The sequence below is a fragment of the Rhinolophus hipposideros genome (genome assembly GCF_964194185.1).
Source record: "Rhinolophus hipposideros genome assembly, chromosome: 6".
NCBI classification, from domain to species: domain Eukaryota; kingdom Metazoa; phylum Chordata; class Mammalia; order Chiroptera; family Rhinolophidae; genus Rhinolophus; species Rhinolophus hipposideros.
Genome location: NC_138052.1, coordinates 36,981,050 through 37,005,110, shown reverse-complemented (window position 1 = coordinate 37,005,110; position 24,061 = coordinate 36,981,050). Strand labels below are relative to the sequence as shown.

At 42.3% G+C, this 24,061-nt stretch overlaps 1 protein-coding gene across 1 annotated transcript in view; it reads left to right on the top strand.

The window, feature by feature from the left end:
* Positions 1-24,061, top strand: part of CCDC148 (coiled-coil domain containing 148) — a gene marked incomplete at its 3' end in the record, with an annotated part of 459,403 nt that overhangs the window by 290,970 nt on the left and 144,372 nt on the right. The gene's annotated exons all lie outside the window — the stretch shown is intronic.

The following is a 24,061-nucleotide window of genomic DNA, read 5'->3' as shown; positions in this document are numbered from 1 at the left end:
TGAGGAAATTTAAAAGGGAAAATGAGGGAAGGAACACATAATGAGAACTGGTGTCCTCTGATTTGCATTACACTGAAAACTACTTGGAACTTAACCGATGAGGCTAAAAAAAGAGAGAAGGGTTGTGGCATGGATGGGTAAGTTTCTATCCCCTTGAGAGCTGTGGTTTCGAGGGTGCCACTGTCAAATGCACAAGCTCCCAAACCACTCTCCATCAGTCTCAGAGCCATCTGTAACAGACGCATGCCTTTGAAATAAACTCTCTCTCATGCTTTGCTCTTAATCTCTATGTCTTTCTACGTGGAAGAAATTAGACATGGATCCACAGTCAACCATTATCTTAGGATATAGTACTTTAGTAAAAGTCACCCAGAGAGGCTTAAGAAGAGCGCACCCGTAACAATTAAACTGTGATGGGGTGTGGGCAAGCAGAATGTCTGGGGCCACACAGGGGAGACCTAGATTGTCAGGGCTTACCGCAATAGCACTGGTGCCTGGAAGAGGAGAAGGGCTGCAGTGAAGAAGAGAGAGACGGCTCTGGACACTGACTGACATCACATGTTTAAGGAGGCTGCCCTGCTTAGCTGGGAGAGGGGCAGGGGTAGAAATTGGGTGGGGGTTCACTTCTATTTCCAAACACCCCTCAGGTCCTCACGTGGCTTTCTGACTTCCTCCTTTTCAAGCTACCCAAATGGTAGATCCTAGAGAGGCAAGAAGAATATGTTTAAACATGGAACCAGAAATCGTGGATGGACAACGATTTGCAACTCTTTAAACCAATATTGTTTAAACACTTGTTTGACTTAGAGAGACGAGGTGCTACATGGGGGAAACCTGAAAAGAAACATATCTGGGCAGCCCTCAGTTTCTTTTGTTTCCCTGAGCAACTCAGCTCTGGCAACCACCACGTGGAGGAGTTAGCAAAACAAAAATCCCCTTTAACATTCACTGTTAACCAAAGCCTGCCCCATGGACATTCTCACACTGCCCCTGCCCCATGGACATTCTCACACTGCCCCTGCCCCAGCCCACCCTCTTGTCCGAAGATTCCTTTCAACCACAGGGAGCACAATTGTGGGGACAAAACCCCAAAAAACAGTTTCCAGGCTCTCGGCCTCACATAGAAAGGTGCTGGCTCGGGTAGTAAATGGCCATCAACTGTGATCAGATGCCAGCAGCTGTGGCTAGTTGGCCGTCAGCTGTAACCCGTAAGCCATTGGCCACTAATATAACGGCTGTGGCTACGCTAGCAGGAAAGGAATGGGGGCTAGCAAGAAGATGGTGGCTGGCAAGCGCGGACTGCTGTTAGGCAGATTATGTAAATCCTGCTTCCTGTGTCTCCAGCCCAGCCGCCAGCGAAAATATATTGGTTTGACTCCCCTACTTATGACTCCATGGGTGTTCCTTTTTGGCCTTACCATGTCCTGCGTTCTTAGGCGGGGAGCGGGAGCTGAGACCCAGCACAACAAATGGCGCAGCGAGCAGGGTCCCCTGCGCGACAACAATCCATAAGAAGAGTTCCTGAAAGATCTTCTGTTCTTTCTTATTCCATCTCCAGTAATACTTAGCGCTCCTTCTCAATTAGGTGTTTACGGGGAGAGGCCTAGCAACCTCAGCCCTTAATTCACCTTTGGTTGAACAGCTGGTTATGGGTTCTCAGAGGTCCCACCCCTTTACCTCCCCTGTACTGAACTCTGCTCAAGATTTTTCACACTACAAACCTCTTCTCTTATTAGATTTTGAATTTTTCTGGGAGTAAAAATACCACCAAACAAGCAAATATCCTAATAAACCCGGGCTGAAGTGGGAGACAAATTAGCTGAGAAAATTTGTACCACAGCAGTTTACAAAGTCTGGCATATAGTAAATTCACTAAATACTTGTTTTTTAAAAAAATAATTAATGGATGAGCCACAGGGCATTGGCTAAAGACGATCAGCTGTCTCTTACCTGTAAATATAATTAAAGGTACATACATGCATAATTTGGCTCTATTTTAATTTATTTTTCAACACTGCAGTTGATATTGAAGTGAATGTTATTTTCACATGTAACACTAAGGAGCAGCACTGAATTAGGAAAACGAGACCATCTGTGCTTTCTCATGTCCATTGGTCTCTTGGTTTGGACTTGGATAAACCCACGTGATGCCTCTGAATAGAAAACACCCAGGTACAAAGATGATGGTGGCTACCAAATCCTCCTATCAGCATGAAAACTTAAGAAAGGATCAGGTTTAAACTTATGCTGCTGTTAGATGAATGAGTAAACCAGCAGCTACCCACATTTCAAACACCCTTTGGGTCCTCATGTGTTTTCCATGGGCTCACCAGGCCCACGCTCATGCTAAATGTAGATCACCTGAAATGGGCTTTAGGCTTGGTTTCCCTTAAATGAACCTCAACACCCCTGCTGTGTAAACATGCGGTGTTCCTGACAAAGATGTTTATGAGATAGGAAATGCTCCACAGGACACCTCAAAGTCGCTTTTGGATGGAATGAAACGGGATAAATGCAACATGAGCGAGAATTATAAACTGACTTGGACTATTAATAAAACTCTCTCAGATGCACACATAAATAATAATGATAACTGATTTTCATAATTATAACCCAGAGAGACTACAAATACTGAACTATCTTCTGAATCTTCAAACAAAAATAGTATGCAGTGATTTTAGCTTAGCTGTTTCAATATATTTGAATTCGTTGAAAAACATTTCACTTATAATATATAATGTCAACATTTTATTAACTGTAATATTTGAGTAACTAGACTATACAAATAAAATTCTGCATAAGAAAGAATTGACTGACCCCTGGTTCCCCATGGGGAAAGAAGGGGAAATTTATAGAACTCCCTCAGCTTATTTCTGGTAGTGAAGAAACTGAATCACAATTATGTAAGTCTACTGGAGAGACGCAGAGGAAGGAACATGTTGTCGAGATAAAACATTTTTATACCTTTACAGGGCACTTTTCCCAGTTCTCTTTTGGTCCTGACTAAGCATAGGTGACATAGTAAAGACTTAACTATAGTCTATTGATTTATCTACCTTAGATGTTTTTCTGGAACTTACCCTGAGTATGGCTGTTTCCTATTTCCTAACCCAAAGGTCAGAGCTCAAGCCAGACAACCTGGTTCAAAAAGACAATCTGGGCCAAGCAGATTCTCTGACTGGGGAGTCACTGAACTAACAAATTTTGTGCAAATCAGACACTTAACAGAGAGAACTGAAACAGTAGGTAATGATTTAGAGAGCAATGGAAAAGTTGTGATGGACCATTTTCAAGTGGGGTTTTGAGGGAGTGGAAACTATGAGTAAGCAGACTCTCTAGAGGTAGCGTTATAAATTTATTTAAACTACAGTTCCACTGTGAAGAGAAAATATAGCTTCCTCATTTGATTTATCAGACCTTTAATCTTCTTCATGAGTCCGAATCCACTGGGTAACAAAAGGAACAAAGCAAAATAAAATACATTAGTGCAGTTCTCAGCTTGAAGTAATAATCTTGACATTTCTTTAGGTATTATTCAATGCTTTCAGTTTTATTTCTTTTCCTTCTCTATTTCAGTAGGGCATCTGGGTCTTTATGGTAAGTGGTGCTTATGTGACCTTGTGGCTCTGAGGGAAAGGAGGCCCAAAAGCCATTAGATACCCTTTGTTTCCTTTCATCTCCAGTGCCATGACCCTTGAATACCTGGTGACAGCTGGCCCTACCTGCTCTCACGGTTCCCATTGGCTGGTGGTACCACCTGTGATCTGGTCTCTTGCAGCTTGGGTGGTGACTGGAGGCCTTCCCTGGCTCACGTGGCTTCATGCCACTCTTGCTGATGCTAAAAGGCTATGACTCCTGTTCATCTGCTGAAGCATCAAAACGTTCTCACTAAAAAACAGAGCTCCCCAAACTGTTTCCTTTCTATTGAATACACATCACTGGAGCCCCATCAGGAAGTTCATCTCTTTTGCCCCAGCCTGCCACCAGATTTACTTTGACAAAGCTGTCCCAGAGAGTTGCAGAGGGAAACATAGAAATTGTTTGCCTTCCAGAGTCTCAGGTGTGGAGTGGAACATAATCCTTATGCTATTTAAATACCCCATATTACCTCCATGTTCATTAAGCTATTCACTGCCCTTGAGGTTGGCTTTGAGGGGGTGGTAAGATATAAAAGGAACAGAAAAATGAGTGTCTTTCCTCCATTTCTGCCTCTCTCCTTTCTCTCACAGTGCTTCAGACTAGAAAAATGAGGTTTTCCATCACTTCACCTGTATTATATTATCCTGCCACCACTATGGTCATAGGCATATTAGATGGAAAAGGTATCATCTCCATACCCTGAGAGGAATTCTATGATCTGACCCATCCAGGACAGTTCCTGAAATTCTAAAGGGATTTAGAAAATCCTCTCTCTCATCCAAGTCTGGTTATCAAATCTGTTATTTTTCTCACAGGACAAGGGACTTCATGGCTGAGCTTCAGAGGCAGAAAACTACAAAGAATAAGCTGAGAGGGAAAATAAAACACTAGCTTAATATTTTGCAAATATTATCCTTATTACACTATCAATAATATAAATAAATATATATATATTAAGGGTGAAGGAGTTGGCCAGAAGTGAGAGAACTGAGACACAGATATGTGGAACAAAATGAAATCTGTTGATGGTAGAGCATTAAAACAAAACACGCAATCCACTACAGTCTTTTGGGTTAACGAAAAATTACTATCACCTTGAGGCCTCCTTTTGTTAGTTTATTTAGCTTTTCCTGAGTTTCCGTGCTTGTGTACAAATCTTAAATTACCTGAATTAACTTGAATGCCTTTCTGTTCCTTAAAGCCAAAATATCTGAACAAGCTTTTAGTTAAAGTGTGCGTATTTTACAATGTGTGTGTGCCTTGTGCATGTGAGTGTCCCCAAGTATCATTCCAGGCTTTCTGTAAACGTCTTTCCAATCCATCCCTCCACCTTAATCCAGATCCCCATTCTCACACCCCCAGATCACAGCCACGTCGCCCTAACTGGCTGGCCTGCCTCCGGGCTCTCTACGTCTGTGATCCTGCAGTTCTTCCCCGTCAGTCTTCCTGAAACTCCACCTTCACCATCCTCTCCTGTTCAGAGACTTACCTATTAGACTTCTCCTTCCTTCCTTCCTATCATATTGAGCTGAATTTGCTTCAGTGCAGTTCTCAGGCTCTGCCCTTGTAAACTAATCTGAGTTCCCTCTGTGCTCACCATGCCTCTGCTCTAAGCAAACTGATATCCAAACTAGCCTGGGAGCACAAACACTGCTGCCTGTATCTTCTCTCACGTTGTTTGCATGTTCGAAATGATTTTTGTCCCTTTCTAGTGCTAATTTAATCCCAACCCATTTTTCCAAGCACAACTCAGATCCAATTTATTTTCTGTTTCTTTGAACTGTTAGTTTCTGTAGGCCGTACCACACTCCTTTAGAGCTTAACTATATTCCATCTTTGAATAATGGGTAATATCCACAGCTATTATTTATTGAACACCTTTGATGGGCTAAGTGCTTCACAGGAATAACTCATTTGACCTTCAGTCCACCCTTGTGGGGTGGGCACTATGATATGCACATTTGAAGACGAGGAAACTGAGCTTCCCTGCAGTTCATAAGCTTTCCTGAGGTAACACAGCTGGTAAAGTGATGGAGGCAGGATGAGTGGAAAGAAATCAGATTCCAGAGGCTAAACTTGCAGTTAATATGAACTACTGCCCCCAGAGAATTGCTCCTTCGAACTTCAAGTGTCTTCATCTTATCTCCCCAACTAAACTGTAAGCTGGTATATGGGCAGGATTGTGACTTCTGTGCTTTCTGGATCCTCCTAAGCCAGCACACAGTAGACAAAGATGTTTTTCTCCCTCTGACTGGCCTTTCCCTGAATCATCATTTTTCCGATATAGAGCAACATGGTCTGTACAGGGGAGGTTTACTCAGTCTCTGCTGTTGTGTGCTGCATTTCTCCCCTTTCTTCCCATGAATGCTCACAAGCTCCCTGGCTGGCTACAGTGCCAACCCGCACAGGTACGAGGCATCTGATGCCCTCATGGAGGCTCTACTCTCTCTCTGCCCCTCTGCCTTGCTTGACTTCTGATGTCCCCAGACCCTGGCCATCACCTGACTCCCTTTTGCAATGCCAGGGTTGCACAATGCTCCTAAATCCACTTTCCAAGCACACAAGTCCCAGAGGATGTTACACACAGAATTGTAGCCTGCAAGAGGCGGTCTCAGGCCAGTTTCCCTGAGGTTGGACTTTTTGAACAGTGTTTAAAGGAGACCCCAAAGATGTCTTATTGAAATGCTCAGCTGGCTGTGATTTGTTTAAAGAGACACCAGCTGCCCTAGTGAGAGCGGAGAAATACATGGTTTCCTAACAGATTTTAAACATTAGAGCTTAGACTTTCAAAGGGGGTTTTCCCAAGGGGATTTCACTTCCCTCTCCTAAATGAGAAAGTATAAGCATTTAGGACTACCTTCAGATGTGGTGAAATGAGACTTTGAAACTGTCAACATTTGGCGTGGGTCTTTGTGAACAGCATATGGGAGCTTCGCAGGTCTAGGATGAACAGGAGAAGGTTCAGCAGGGGCCACGTTATTGTGAGAGGACTTCGGGGTGGAAATCACTCATTTCCTCAAAAGGCCTCCTTCCAACAAACAGTATGGTACCTCCCTTCCTCTTCAACCAACGTAGTCACCCCAGAGCACCCTCCCCCCTTTCTCTGCTTCCCCTTCCCACCCAGTGTCCTCTTTGGGAGGAAAGGGAGACAAAGCACACACAAAAAGTCTCCCTAATTCCTGAGCGTGAGCTTCTTGTCATATTAAGGTCTGACTGCAGAAACTGGAAGCTACACAGTCAATAACAAGGCATGATCATTTAAGGATCTTCTGAAAAGGCCTGTTGTTTGTTTAAATTTCTGCCCACAGCTGCCTGTTTAGGAAATCTAACAAAAGCACCATGAAATCCTGTTTGATCGCAGCCGTATTCACTGCTAATCCCACAGGATAGGAATGTGGAGTTTATTTCAAGATGGGGAAAGGGTAGCTTTTGTGATCATGACAAACATCAGACATTTCCCCTTCCAGACATGTCAGGGGATGTTATGGGTTATGGGAGGTGCTCAGGAAAAGAAGGGTCGTTTTTTTTGGCCTGCTTATGTCTTTAATCATCAACTCTTCTTGCCTGCCGAGAACTGAGAAGAAAGAACTCCACAGGCCTGTTTTAGTCTGGGCCACAGGAAAGGAGAGAGGCGCTCCACACAGGAATTCATTCTCTCTGCAAGTTGGAAACTGATTTCTATGCCTGCCCCACCTGGGCCAACTTCAAAGTGGTCTTGAACCTGGCCACTTGCCTGCAGAGAGAAAAGTGAGACAATATCATTTGACCCCAACTCACCAAAGAAATGTGGATGTACCCTGCTCTAAGAAAATGTGATTCGTGGAAATCCAGATTTATGAAAGTAAGATTAAGTCAAGGATTAGGTAGGTTTTTTTGTTTTACTTGAAAAACATCAAAGGATGCCATAAATAGTATCTCCTATCCAAGTGTATTTGAGATACAATCTGATTCTTAAGAATTTGATCCCAAATCAAGTTCTTAGGAATTGGATCATCTGCAGTTTTAATGAGAGTAGGGCACTCACTAACTACATCTAGGCAGTTCTAGGATTGGATGGGGAAGCAAAAGTTCTCAGGACAGAACAAGATTCACTAATTAACTGACCACTTTAATAATTTGTTCTCATTTAATCATAACTTCCCACTTATGCCAGTGTCTATCCAAACCCATGGCATCAAAATCTTTGTTGGACACTCCCAAGTGGTCAATAATACAATGCAAATCAAATGCAAATTGATTGCCACAAAGTGAAATTGCATATCCTGCAAAAGATGCAGGCTTTCATCCAACTTGGATGAAGATACAAACTGAGCTTCAAAAGAGAGTAATTTAAATATCAGAGAATTAAAAAAGGCCCATGAGAGAATGGGTAAAGTCCTTTAACAGTTTTACCAAAAAATGACCCTTTCAATAACTGTGCAGCAGAAGTCAAATATGAAGTAAGGGGGTCTGAAAATGTTGTAAATCAAGTTAAGCCAAAAAATCAACATTTGACTTTTTTTTTCTGATTCTAAAAATTAGCAAATAATTAAAATTATTATATAAGATTCTGGTAAATGTAAGAGAACTACTAACTTATTTTTATACATTTCATAGTTAATAAAATTCAATCAATACTTTTAACCATTTATTGTGAAATTTGGGTTCTTGTTTTAAGTGATTCTCTTAATTTTTTTCATATCAATTATCCTTGGGTAATGAGGACCACCTGTGGTTCTTTATCATTTCATGTATATTATTTTATTTAATACTCACAGCCACTCTATTTGTTAGACCAAGTAGCTTTTAGCACCATCTTACAGGTAAAAAAATTGAGGCCCTGGGTGGGCAATTTGAACAGCACCATAAAGTTAATAAATACTAACTTCAATCATGCAGATAGTGCAATGATTCTTATTTTGTAAATTAAAAAAATGATCTCTCTAAGAGGTTTAGTGGCTAACCCTTGGCCACATGGCTAGTAATATTAGTCATATTACAGCCCAGGCCTTCTGACCCCCAGATCAGGCCTTCTCCTACTGTACCACCAAACTTCTTTACAGATAAAAGTAGCAAATTATAATAGAGCCGAGATTTTGAGCACTTACTGTCTACTAGTCACCATCTACATATTTTATGTATTCCTCTCATTTATTCCTTATAGTGATCCCATAAGACAAGTACTTTGCTGTATCTCTATTTTACAAATGAAGAAACTGAGTTTCAGAGAGATTAAGTGAATGGTTCAATGTCACACAGCTGGTAAATGACACCAGCTAGAATTAGAAGCCATGTTTTCCTTTCTATGTGTTCTTAATAGACATCTCCTGTGTCCTTTTTCAGAAAGAGATCTATTCTACAGAAAGAAGGTCAGGGTCTTTGCCCTTAACCATTACAGTTATGTCCTCAATGTATAATACATTATATTTTCTGCAGAAAATTGCCCTGGAACTCTCTTTCCTCAGCTGGTTTATTGGAAAGGAGAAGCCTGAGAGAATGGGGTACTGGATAGTTCAATTTACAGAGTTGTTTGAGAGGAAGGTTGGCAAATAAGATTCTTCCATGTCAGACAGCAAACTCGTGTTATTGGTAGAGGCTTCTAAAATATAACCTAAGGCCTAATCTGGGCTCTGTGGCAAATAATGGCATGAGGTTTGAACAAAGCTGCCTCTAAAACGGGGATTGGCCCACACAAGGGCCATCTATTTACTATTTTACCCTCAGGTGTGTGGCCAAGATATGGGCACCTTAAGATTCAATGGACTCATAAAGATTACATTCCCTAATATTTCATACCTGGGTGAGTACACAGGCTGCTTGAGATAGCAGGTAGGAGCAGGAGTGAGCATAAAAAGTGTCGAACACCAAATTCAAGAAAGGAAGACTGCACTTTAAACATAGCAATGCCTAGCTATCACGTCAGGTTTTAAACCCTTACCAATCAATTAATAACAATTTTGAAATGCTAACTATGTTTCTGAAAGCCAGCCAATCAGCAGCAGCTACCCTTCAGTAAAGCTTTCCATGGCAGCTGGTCAGCCAATCGCTGGCCACCAATCTCTGAGAGCCATGCTTACCCAAACCCCAAATAGGAGCAGTAATTCATTTGCTTTATTCAGAGAGCTTGCCTCTTACAAACATGGTTGGTCCGTGCTTAGTAAATAATGCTTTCTGCTCTTTGTTTCAGATATCAAGTGGTGGTTTCTTCCTCGTCCAAGGGAAAGAGCAGGGAAGGAAAACAAAGGGAAAAGCCATTGTTATATATCTGAAAAGATGAAAAATCTCTATCCAACATATATAATGGAATCACAGAAATCCCTAGAAATACAGAGAGTGCCAATAAAAATGTACACACATTTTAAGTAAGAAAAAAAAACTGTATTAAAATTGTAATACTCAACATATACCGATAACAAAAGATGAATACAAGTCACATTTGACTTCTGCAATTACAAGAGGTGCTCAAAGTGGTTACCATCAGCGTAATTTTAACAGAGTTTTTTTCCTTTCTTCAAATGTGTGTACATTTTTTTGGCACCCTCTGTACATGTGTATACACACACACACACACACACACACACTCTGAACTTTTGCCCTAAAAATGTGAGAGGGGAACTTCTTGCATTTTTGTTTCCATGCAGCAGAGTTCTGTAGCCGCCTCCATTTTGAGGGAGGGATAATCACCATTAGATGAAAGTATATGTTTAATTCATCTTAGATTGAGTTAAATTGGCACTTTAGTCGAATATAAAAGACTATATTCTTCTTCTTCAGTGGCCCATTTGCCAAAAGTATCACAGGGATTAAACACTAAGCAAATGCATACATAGGTAAGCTAAAAATAGCAATCAGATAGTGAAAACCTAAACTTACCCAGCACATTTAAGCCTAGCACAGCAAGGCATATGTGATTCCTATTTTTATTAATGGATTTCTATTTCTGGCTTCTTTTTCCATTCCTGCTTTGGTAGCACTAGATGTATATACAAAAATCTATATATTTATTCAGAAATTGGTACTTTACTTTTGATGAGTTGATACAAACAATATAACTAAGGTCATTATAACGTTAAGTGAATTTTGAACAAATAGGGTTAGAAATCCAATTCTTTCTATAGAACACTTTTGTGTAGAATCATTGTTAAATAAAGGAGGGAAGCCCATGGGAGAGTTAGAATAGCAATTTCTCCTGCCTTCTGTAGGACATTGGAGAATTTCATTCTGCACATACATTAATCCATTCGTAATGCCCACCCTGGGTGGTCAGCTCACAAAGATCTCTTCCAGGTACTGGAAGTTTTACTTTGGAAATGGAGCAAAGAATCAGGAGCATATGACTGGGTAAGATATTAAAAGATGAAACACAGAAGGTTGCACTAGGCAAATGGCTTAGAACTAACTTCAGGAAAGAAGGCAAAGCCCCCCGCTCCTGGCACCTCAGTCTTGGGCCTTCAGAGCTCACCAGAGGTGACATAAAATAGAAATATTTGGCCATGGTTCCAATTGGACTGGCCTTTCGTCAGCACTACGTCAACACCTCTCAAACTTTAATAAGCACACGAATCACCTTGGTATGGTTAATGTAGGTACTGGTAAATAAGTTTGGAATCTGAGATTCTGAATTGCCAAAAAAAAATTGTCGGTGATGCCCATGCTGTTAGTCCATGGACTTTGAGTAGCAAGAATCTAAATTAACCTAAGCCTTAGCTGAGACAGAGTCTTCCAATTGACTCTCGGCAACGGCCATTAAAATTACAGTCAGGAGGGAGCTTCGAGATCTGCTGGTCTTTGAAAATTACTAGCTGTGTGACCTTGGGCAAATTATTTATTCTCCCTGTACCTTGTATTTCATAAAAGGTCGGTTATGAATGAAATAATGCTTACTATAGTGACTGATATTCAGCCTTTGCTTTTTAAATACTAACTGAAACCATCTGGCTTCACACCTTCTTCATTTTGCAGATCTAGAGAAAAGTCATTCTGAGATGAAGAATCTTACTTCATGTGACACAGCTTGCTAGTGCCAGAGGTCAGGCAAAAACACTGTCTCCTGACTTCTAGGCAAAGGCCCTTTCTGCCTTTTCCCACTGCTAACTGAGAAAGCTGGCTCCACTGTGCACTCAGCCCCTTCCTTGCCCCAGCCTCAGACACCCACAGAGCAACTGTGGCTTAATCCACATACCCAAATATTTTTGCTATAGCCAGTCCTGATAGCTCAAGTCTTCTGCTGTTAGTTATGAAGAGTGCCCAGATAATTGATGTAATTGGGAACAAAGAGTATCTCAGTGCAACCCGCCAAAATGGATTAGATCTCCTCAGGAAAGTATGCAAGTCTGTGGCTCTCAAAGGAAGGTATTTCCTCTCTGGTGAAAATCATGGATGAACCAATGGAATCTACGGTATAGATTATGCATTGGTGACTTGGTTCCCAGAGATAAAGGTAAAGCTAGTCTAAGCATTGGGCGCATACAGCTCTGTCTTCTTCCCTGCCATCTAGAAACCACAATAGGATATTTAATGCCCACACTTGACAGTGATGTCTTTAGGGGGGTCAGAAAGCAGAGAGTGAAAAATTCTCTCCCAGAGTGGTTTTGCAATTGGGCATTAGCCAAACACTATTACAGCTCAGCGGTGAATAGTCGCCCAAACTCTTTCTTTTCTCTGTAGTAAAAGGAAGAAAATGAATTCTTTCTACAGCAGTGCTGAGATATGAATAACTGAACTGGAAAAAAATATTAGCTGTCTGTCTAGTGTTGCTGCATAATACAAAATATACCATTCCGGCATCTGCCCAGTGAAAAATTACAAGCACACTAGCAAATGCATGCTACAGAGTATCGTGACTTTAGTTGTCCGCATTATTGGTGCAATCAAAATGGGGTGATCAATTTAGTTCTCTGAAATCAATTATTTTGGTATCCACTATCCTAAAGACACAACACTTTTAACGAATAGGCCTCACATCATTTTAACTTCTATGGGATATTTTTTCTGTTTCTACATGTATTGAAGTCATGTTGAAAATCTGGTAGGTAGAATGCCCCGAAGAGATAAGCCACCTGAACAAGATGAAGAAATCTGATGTTATTGATACAAATACTGAAAGATGTGTTCCTGACATCTTTAAATTTGGGAAACTAAAAAGACGGTTCTGGGAGTTGGTGGTGGGATATACAGCCTTAATCTTTTAAGTGACTGCTGAAATTCTAATCAGAGCTGAGATGGAAAAGTAACAAAACAGAAATACTTCGATCTATTATGAACACATTTTTGAATGTTTCTTTCCAAGGCTCCATGAACCTGCCACTACCAATCAAACCTATCTAAGATGTTACCTTACATGTTTTGGCAACATTCATTATTTGAATGGGTCAAATAATTTCTCATCCCCTATTATGGGTTGGATTGTCATCCCCCGACTCCACACACACAAAATGTCAAATCCTAATCCCCATTGCCTCAGAAGGTGACCTCACTTGGAAATAGGGTGTTGTAATTAAGTTAAGATGAGGTCATACTGGACTAGTGTGGGCCCTAATTCAATATTGCTGGTGTACTTATAGATAGATGGCCATGTGAACACAGACACAGATACCGTGCTTCCCTGAAAATAAGACCGAGTCTTATATTAAGTTTTGCTCCAAAAGATGCATTAGGGGTTGTGTTCAGGGGATGTCCTCCTGAAAAATCATGCAAGCGCCTATTTTCCAGGTAGGTCTTATTTTCGGGGAAACCAGTAGAGAACACCATGTGAAGACTGAGGCAGAGATTGGAGAGATGTATTTACAAGTCAAACAATGTCAGGGATTGCCAGCCGTTCATCCCTGAATGTCACTAGGAGTGAGGAGAGAGGCAGTGAACCGAGCCCTCTGAAGGAACCAACCCTGCTCACACCTTTTTAGACTTGCAGTCTTCAGAACTATAAGATGATATATTACTACTGTTTTAAGCCACCCAGTTTGTGGTACTCTATTCTAATAGCTCTAAGAAATGAATATAGCCCCCTTATTAGATTGTTACTATTTCTATCCTCTATGTCGAATTAGACCCTGGTTGGCCCTGCAATAAGTATGAATCTGAGATTCCAGGAAATAAATGAGCTTGAAGATAGGAAACTTTCTCAGCCCAGTGCAGGCTTTGGACTGAACTAGTGTTTTGTTGGAGATGTCACCTATTTTGAAAGAACATACAGCTGACCTTGGGGCTCCTTGACTATCTGGGACCTAACAGTGAAAAGCAAAAACGCATTTGGAAGTGCGTAATTTTGACTGTACCCCTTTCAACTCATCACCATTCTTTGATTCATTCAATGAATATTTATCTTCTGCCCACAGGGACAGGAAACTGACGTATTGAGTACTTAGAAGGAACTGGTCTTATCTTCATTCACCTTTCCATAAACATTTATATTCACAGCATCAGTGTCACAATCTATAGTTGATTGATTTTGAAGTTCTGTGTTTCTCTGAGCCTTACACCAGCTATGAACAGATAAGAGCTAGCAGAATTTCTGTTCAGGGTCTTTACATAAACTTGCAGGACTGGTTATAGTTTATGCCGGAAAACAGCTTTCATCTTGCATGATACACAGTGAGCCAACACTAATGGATTGGTAAAGAATGCCAAGGCCAAGAGCTTTGTATGGAGGCCACTTACAAAACAACCTCCGGACTCAGCAGGAGCATGTGATGTCTCCACTTCCCACATGGGGGTAGAACAGTGGAGACTGGGCTGAATATTTGCAACCCTGCTTTTCAGGCTCAAGTGGAAAGACTTTGTTAGACCCCGAAAAAGAAAACTGCAAAAATATAAATTTAATAACAGAAAGTGTGACACAACAAATCTTGGAGAATGGCTCAAGAAGCTCAGGGCGTACTTTTCCTAGCCCTTCTCTAATGATAATATATCTAATATCTCAGGCTAAAGAGGTAAAGCTGGTATTTGGCTTTTTTTTTTTCAGGATCACTTTTACTTTCCAAGCTTGTGAGCCTGGTTTCTTGCAGGGTTTGTGTTCAAGATCCTTCTCCTCCAGCCCAAGTGACTCACATTCAGAGCAACAACGGCAACTTCCAGTGCTTGAAAACTGTTGGACAACTATATGCCACAGACCTTGTCCCTCAGAACTCATTAATCCAGGCTTAACGTGAAATTCAACGTCCTAGACCTTCCCTTTCCAAGTAGCTCATAATAATAACAGCTGCTTATCTGAGGAAACCCAGTTTCAATGCCTGAGTATTTGAACAACCACATCCCACTTAAAATAAGAGCATCTCTGGACCAGTCAGGCCCCTTCCCTGAGGAATTTCATGCTGGCTTTTAGAGAGGGTTAAACAGTTTGGCAGTCAAATATCACCAACTTTTGGATTAGTTTCATCCTTTGCTTTATTTTTGTTTTTGTTTTCTATCGGGGAAGGCTTCCCAGTGGAGGTGAGGTTTTAGCTGAGATCTGAAGAAGGAGTACAGTTAGTTAGGCAAGGCGGAGGATGTATGAGGAAGAGGGAACGGCAAGTACAAAGAATAGAAGGCAGGTAGATGATGACCCATTAAAGAACTGACAGAAATGGTATTTGCAAGAGATGAACATACTGGTTAAGCTCTTATGCTTTCTCAAGGGAGACTGTCTGTGTTCAAAGCCTAACTCTACCACTTACTGGCTATGTGACCCCAGGCAAGTTGTTTTGTTTTTTGAAGCCCTATTTTCTTTTTTATTTTCCTTCATTTTTTTTGCTCTTGCCTCTACCCCGCCCATCACTCCTTTGGCTGAAGAAACAAAACACCCACAGTGATGCCAGCACGCACTCTGAGTAGTCACCTAGGTCACAATGCCATTCGTAGAGTAATAGGGGATGGTGCTCCATTGATAACTCTATCAGGATCCTATAAAATGGAGAAGGGATTTGTTTGATTGGAACCAGCACCATAGGAATGGGATGGCATGCTGATCAACAACTGTGAATACCAGAGTCCGCATTAAGATGCTGATCCCCCCAACTTAGGCACCCGGTATTGTATCTCTGCGTAACTGCTGTCGTTTCCAGCACTGCACTTGAAAGTAGCAGTCTCTCAATAAATGCTGCTCAGACAAAGAGGATATAGTGAAGTAAAAAGCTCTTCTCCACACCTCTACCTCCCCTCTTCTAGAACCCGGTCTGATGCCAAGGCAAAAATGGGGCCCCAACCCAAGGCAGAAATGGGGCTTCCCACTTGCACAACTTTGCATGGTGGAGGGTCACCTTCGTGTAGCATGGAGACTGCCAGGCTGGACTGACAGCGCTTAGGCCCTTCACAGTCTCCTCAGCTCAGCCTTCATTCTGGTTGGATGAGAAGCCTAAGGCTTAAACAGGCTGCCTCCCGGTAAGGCCAAAACAGCATTGCGCCGTGTGGCAGCGAGACAGACAGAATGAACTGTGATCTGGTGCCTCAAACCTCTGCCTTGTCAATCACCATGCATTTCTCAGCCTGGGCTCTGTAGCACAGACTTCCTAGACTCCTCAGACGCATGACAAATCTCGGCTCTCTGCAAAGAAGCAGACTTCTATTTCCCCTCCCTGCTCTCCTCTTCAGGTCTTCCCGTCAGTCACCTCCCCTCTGCGGGTCTTGAATGCTAAACTAGTTTAGAAAAGAGCGTGATTGATTGTCACGGTGGCTCCCTGCACATCTTAGAACTTACTGACACCTGCTGGATGGTTTCTCTCTCTCTGGAAAGCATCTGAGCAGAAGCCTTTGCTTTATGTGTGATGGTCCCAGACATTGGCTTCTGGACTGCGATAGATATGGAGAACATTCCACGTCCTGCTGGGTGCTGTGTGGGTGCTCAGTGAAAACATGCCTCCTCCCCACAGAGAACAGACTTGAGAATCTCCAGCCAACTTCAAAGACAAAGGCCCTGATGGTAAAAAGAATGCAAGAACACCAGACAAGTCAGGCCAAGATTGGAAGGGTGGCATTGGTCATCATGATCACACTCTGGATTCCTAAGTTTTTTCCTCCCGAAGAGACAGAACATAAAACTGGGCATGAAAAGCATCCATTTTATAGGTTTTCTCCTTGCCCAGCAACAAGCCCAGTCAAGGGGAACCACCTCAACTCAGCCAGTGAGAAGGCGTCACTGCCCCGAACTCTCACTTTCCACTAAAGGACTTGCATTCAAAGCACGGCCTCTGGCCAACTTCCTCCTTTTCTTCTGTAAAGTAATGGTTCCCCTCCTTTGTTCGCTTGACTTGCCTATAGTTTGTGCTACAGCATCCTCATCCCAAATTGCAATTCTTTGCTATCCCCAAATAAACCCATTTTGCCAATTAAAAAAAAAAAAAAAAAAAAAAAAAAAAAAGCATCCATTTTATGACAGATGAGTACTAGATTTATCAGGGTGATCACTTCATAAGGTATATACACATCTACTCACTATATGGTACACTTGAAACTAATATAATATTGTATGTCAACTGTAATTGAAAAATAATTTTTTTTAAAAGCATCCGTTTTAGAGTATAGAGACTTATCCTGGGCTCTTCTGTCCCAAGAGACAGAAGACGCTACTTGACTGGGTCTGGGTTTGCCCATGGCATATTCTGAAGAAAGTAACTGTGGCCTTTGGTGCTCTCTGAACTCTCAATTCAAAACTTTCAAGTGTGGTGGGCTGCCTTCTCCAACTCCTAACGCAAACACTTTCAGGGCACTACATTCCTCTTATCAGGGAGGAATGAACCAATAGACTAATTTATTGCATTCTAGTAAAATTGCATTTTTAAAGAGACCCTCAGGATGAGATTTGTGCTAAAATCCAGTGAATCTATCCTAATGGTAGCATTTTAAAACTCAGAATAGGCTAATGTGGAAGCTATGGAGGGGCTTCCAGGACCCCTTAAATTAGAACACATGGGGCAGCTGTCTGCAGGCAGCTCTTACATAGAACAGGGTGGTTACTGCTACTGTGTTGGCTGAGGAATTACCCTGCATGGAGACCAACAGCTGAACTGCCTACGTCACGGCTTCTTCTTCTCTCAGGAAACAGGCTGCTCACAGTCCCACTGGACGATCCCTTCTGGAAAAGCTCCCCTTCCACACTCCCTGTGTGGACCATCCCTCCCATCTAGGGCAGCAGGTCACAGGAGCAGCCCGGAGTCTCATGTGAACTTCCCTCCCAAATGCCCAGCTACATGCAGAAAGCGAGAGAGTAGGCCAGTACGTGTCTCTGAGGATGTGGAGAGGCCATGGGCAGGCCTGTAGCCAGCGCTGAGGAGACCAGCCCTCCCTGGGAGGGAACTACACCCCTCACTCCAGGAACACAGCCTGCCCAGGCCAACCTCAGAAACCACAGACCTTCATTTAAGGCAGGAAATATCAACCTCAAAAGGGCCCCCACCTTTGGGACCTCCTCCCATCTCCAAAATGCTTCAGGCCAGAATTTAGCGAGAGCTCTGAAATTTGAGTTCTAATAGCTGGGTGTTGCCTACACTTGCTGTTCTAAATGAACTCTGGCCTCCTGGGGGTAATTATACAGTGGGCTATGCGGGTTTAGGGGTGGGGTAGGCTGATACCGACAAATGCCAAAAGAATGTACTATTTCCCTTAAAAACCTGTTAGGGCTGGAACCTCCAGTGATGAAAGACGTTACTTGCTTTCTGCCCTAACTAATATTTGGCCTCTGTGAGGCCCCTGCACAAAGAATCCGGCACTGACTGTCGAATCGGAAAAGTATTGCTACTTAGCAACTCAAGTACTAGCAGAGGATTGACTCCAACAACCTGCCTTTCAAGGATTTTCAGAATCTGGCCTGTATGGGGGTCTCTTCTTTATGAGCCCTCTCCTCAGAAACCCTTCTCTCTATCCTAGGCATACTACTTGTTCTAGCACAATCCTTCCTTCACAGTGTTCCCTGTAGCACAGCAGTACCCCTGGAATTTCCCTCACCATTTATCTGAGTCCCGGAGCTGCCAGCACACATCCCACCTTCGAAGGAAGCCTTCTGCATTTACCGCTTCCCTCCCCACCGCCAGGTCTCAGTGTCTCCCCTGGTCTCTGTCATGTACATCTCTACATTTATGCTTTCACTTAGGCCTCCTTTCTTCTGCAAGGCAGTAGGTCTCACGAAAGTGGGCGCTTCGTCATCCGTCTATTTGTATCCCCAGGTCAAACTCAGCGTCTTTCTCTGCAAGTGACTTTAAGAAGGGTCCCCAGTATGGCATCCTGAAAGATGCTCACCTCGTCTCTCCACGAACACGTCTGTGACAGGGCGCTCATGATTTCAATCCAGCCCATTCCAATACTGAATGGCTCTACATTTTATTCAGTTCTTCTTTCCACACAACCCACATGAGCAATATCGGGTCCCAATTCTGCATTCTGGGCAGCTGTTAGCTTTCAATTTTTAAGTTAGTGTTCTCTTCTCCAGACTGGAGATCCTTAGTTCTTTCTCCTGGTTTTTTTTGTTTGTTTGTTTGTTTTGTTTTTACCCCCATCATTTCCACATCCTGTACCATCCGGCAACACTCTTCTGGGAGCTTTCTGGTTTCTAATATCCCTCATGAAATGTGCTGCCCAGCAATGAATGCAACATTCAGCTGTTGAAGGTGTGCATTCTGCGTGAGGAGCACCGCGCACAGGGAGGGGGCACTCGGGGCAGGCTTTTGGATAATAATTGTGGTGATCGTGCTCATGACTGGATTCCAATGATCCTGGCTTAAAACAAGAGAGAAATGCTTTCTAAAGAGAGCAAGTGAGTATTTTACCCAACCCAGAGACTCCAATTTTAAGGAAAACCCAAAATCTAGGAGCTAGAGCCATCTAGATGGGGACAGGCATGGAATCTGTTTTCTCAATGTTATCTCATAGCCTTCTGAGGGCATCGTTATGATTTGTGTGCATTCTACGGAGAAGTTCACGTAACTGGTTATCCAGCTCTGCGTGTTACCAACCAAAAAGGTAACTAGAGCAATTTGGAGAATGAGCGTCAAAGCTGTAAGCCTCCCGCACAGACACTGGAGGGTGCCTCAGATCCTTGTTAGAAGATAGCTAAGTCCTGGAGCTGCTCCAGCATCCCGGGCCCCAGATCTGCACTCCTCACCCATCCTCAGCTCAGTCCTAGCACCTCCAAATCTCTGACATTCCTCTTAAGGTCCAAATCAAGAGTATGGAGCCATCAAATTTTAGAAGAAGGCCTCCAGAAACACGTGATTTCCTTATTTCCCAAGTTGCTCAACATAGCAACCTTACTTTAGGTTTAGGAGGCCAGATATTTTCTTTGGTTCTTAGGGCCTTTTATCTATCTTGTATGTATTGTAGGTTAAGTGAATTCTCCTACCTGACCCTCAGTTTACTTCCTATTCCAAAATCTACGAAACTAAAAGGATAATCTAAATTTAGAGAAGCCCAATCTCCTTTCATCATGAAAACTTAAGAAACCGGAGGATTTCCCTAATCACTCCAGCCACACTGATGTTTCATTTCTTTTTACTTCTGAGGTATTCACTTTCTGGACCATTTAGGTGAACTTTTCACTGTCCTTTTACTCTCATAGATAAAAGAACTAGTCAGCTCCAGAAGGAAACTCATCTAACTCTTTCAGTGAATTTAAGGGACTTGCCTGCAGTTGCAGAGTTGGTTAGTACACGAGCACGCCTAGCCACCCCCAACTAGATGCTAAGCTCCTGAGAGAGGGGAAGAGACCAGGCCGACACATCCTTCCTTCCAGATCCATCCAGTGGTTGACTTTTGATAAATGTACCTGAGATCACCAAACTAGGTTAAGGCTTAGTTCTATGAACGAGGCTTCTTAGAGACACGATGGAAAGTAACCACCCCAGGCCATTCCGTGTAGCCCTGAGAGACTTTGGTTGCAGAAACCCTGATATTCATCTGCTAATATTTAGGATCTGCTGATATTCATAGTCTCTTACCCCACAAGTGGTGGTAGTTTGAAAGACAGCAGCTGGACTTAGGATAAAGAAAGCACACATCCCAGGCTCAATGTTTCGTTCTACCACGTAGAGTCCTGATGAATTTTCTGTCTAGACAAGAAGTCGTGGGGACCCCTCATTCTCCCAGCCTTAATCCCAGGAGCCTTGTATACAAACATACACAGAATAGAAATCCATATATTGATGGCAACATATGCCAGGATATGAGCTGACACCAAATACAAGGTGATTCCCCTTAAGAAGATCCAAAGGAAAGTGTTTGGCCAATTTGAATATATAAACTTTTAGGGAGGGATATGAATGAAACATTCAAATGTTTATTCACAATATTTAATTTGTTAATTAAATTATATATTAATGTAAAAATCCTGTATCATGTAAAATGATTCTTAATTTAAAATTTTTTCCACTCATATTTAGTCTTCACAGGTTTTCTATTTTCATTATCTCCTTCCTCACAATTCTCCTTCAGCCAAATTTCTTAAATATTTTACTGAGTTGTCCTGAGCACATATCTTCATGTCTCAGTTGTTTGGCATTAGTACTTTTAGAAATCATGTATGATATTGTCATTGAAAAATTCCTTCCAAACCACAGCTTTCATACTAATAGGAGTTTCCATTCATCCTATAGGCTAATAGCACAACCACTTTTTGCTTTTTTAAGTGTTTGCAAAATCCAAACACTTATAAAAAACTGAAATTTTGTGGGACTACCCCCAGAAATAATTATGTGTCAAATAAAAATCTGTGTCAAATTTCTAGGCCTTCTTTTTAAAACTCATTTCCATTTGTCAACCTTTATAAAAATGCAAAACTAGCAATGATTGAATCACTTCAGGATGTCTTTCTTAGATAGTATTTTGTAGTTAAAAGAGAGAGACGCTTTAAATGCTGGCCTAGAATATGAGAAACTTCACGAGAACTTGAATAATATCTATATTTATGTCTGCATCTCCTTACTTTCTGTGAAATAACTTTGAAGAAAAAACTTTGCTGTATATCCCAGTTTATAACTGTTTTCCTGGAGTAATTATGAATACTGTCTTATTTACTCTCAGAAGTGTCCCGGTTTAGACGATAAGTTATAAAGTTACTCTGTATACAGCAAGGATTAGACTCTATATTGTAATTCTGTGGCCTTGCCAAATCATGCAACATATCAGCCATTCAGCAAAGTCTTCTGTGAGACTAATATCTACATGGCTGCCAGACGGAGTTCAAAGTCACTATAGTTGGAAATTAAAGCAATAAAATTAATTATCTAAAGTGATATTAAAATGTCTAAGATTCTGGTAATTTGACTGCCAGTCAACACAGCATCAGCTTCCAAAGAAAACATTATTTTTTAAAAAATGATTATTTAAAAAAATCTAATTACAAGAAACTCAATTAGTTAGGAAGGGCTGCTTTTATCTGAGAAGAGTACATTTAGTTAATTATTAGTTTAAATTAAATATTTAATTTAATATTGCTAAATATTTTGGAGGGAAATTGTTTCTATTTCTTATTTTATGGTTTAGGCATCCATGCTTATAAAGATGTCTCATTTAAGGCAAAATTCATTTCCAATCGACTATCTTGCAAGGGAGTGTGTTGTGTGCAAGGAGGGGTAAGGAGGCAGGCAGAACAGCTGCTGAGAGTTCTTGTCCCTTGAGGCTCACCTCGCGACTCCAGCCCCTGTGCAAGCCTGCGAGCTTTCCTCACTTTCTCTGGGTTGGGCTGACCGCCTGTCAGTGCTGATGGTTGTGCAGAGACCCAAAAGGAGAATCTGTGCAAATCCAGTCCCACTCATCAGAAAATCGCCAGCCTTTCTCGTGGTGGATCAGAAACTTTATCTTCACACATGAAATCTGCCCTGCAAGGTAAAATCCAACGAACAAAAACCCCAAAAGTTGCTTCTTAAAGCTAATCTCTACATTTTTCCGTTCTTGCCCCTAAGAGTTGACTACCTGAGTGTAAGTAAATCAGCCCAGCTCAGTGAGACATTATACCTCGAAGATAAGGCATTTATTACACTGGGTGTGGGATGTGGTTTACATGTAGAGGGTCACTAAATAAACTGCTTGCCCTTGTATCGCTTACTGTATTTTACATTAAACACAGCCCAGCAGTGTCATGGCCATTGGCAAGATTTGAGCTCTTTCTGTGGGTCTAGCTTTGGGCAGCCCATCTCCCTGGATCCATGGATAAGGCAATGAAAGAGGGCCTTGCTAAGAAGGGTGTCTCTCCTCAGCCATAAAAGTGGCTTCCTCAGCTGCCTAGCAGTACAGGGAAGGTTCTACGGGGACACAGTTCTGGAGACTGTGTAGAGAACTGTCCTGTCTGCCAAAGCTTTCAGTGATTTTCCCTGAAATGAGTGGGCCTGAGCAGAGAATAACCAAAGGATGGCTGTCCCTCAAATAAACAGGACCTTGGGGCCTTTGCCCTGGCCCCACACTGTGAAGATAAAAAAGTAAGGAAGAGACACATCTCAGGCATCTCTCCTGCACTCTCCAAATTTCTAAGAAAATGGCCCCTCAGCTCTTTCTTCTTGACAAGAGTTTCCCCCCTGCCATGACTTCCTATCCTGACTAAGAGCATGATGGGAGAAACAAGGAAAAGTGAAAGAGAGGAAGGCCCAGCTGTGGATGCCTGTTCCCTCACCACTTTTTATGTCCTGGTTGCCCCTTGTATGTCCATCAGTGATGTCCTCTTACTTTCCAGGGTTTCTTCTTCCAGATGAGTGGGTAGGATGGGAGGCCAACTTTCCCACGTGCCCTTGGAAAGTGAGGAAGTGGCTTGTATCCCTCCACACTCCTGTCCTTCGGACCTCCCTACACACATTGTGCCTATGCTCAGATGGGACAGCCTCACTGTGAGGCTCTGAACAGGGTTGTTCCCTGCATTAAATGTGCCCGGATATGTACACATGTGGCTCAAAGCCCACTAAGGGACCAGCCCTCTCTGCTGACCAGGGCCTTTGCTATCAGTTTTAGCCTATCCCTGTGGAATGGTGCCTTGGTCTCACTTGAGGTCCCAGAAATGACAGGAGAGCTGCGGCGTGGCTGGTGTTGACCTGAACGTTTCTCCCAACAATTCAGGAGGGGCAGCAGCCAGTGAGGAAGCCAGGGGGCTGAGCAGAGAGAGGCAGCCTTGAGGGCTCTCCACAGCATCACTTCAAGCCAAGCAGCACAGCCTGGGACCACTGGAAAAGACCGGCAAGGTCACTGCAGGCCTGTCATTTTTGGTTCAGAATGGCACTGGTGTTTATATGTTTATCCAGTCTCTTTTTTATTTTCTGATCCTAACTACTGACCAACAGAAAGGAAATTTTACCAGATGATGATTTCTTTAATTTTAATGACCAAATTGCACCTGCTAGTTCTCAAAAAAAAAAAAAAAAAAAAAAAAAACTACTCGGAAAGCTTTTAAGATACTTTTTTTGACTGACATTTTTCATTTTGCAAAGATTATAGCCCTTTCTCAAACAGGTATCTATCTTTTTTTCTGGGGTCTGATGTGGAAGTCTCACTACATTCCTCC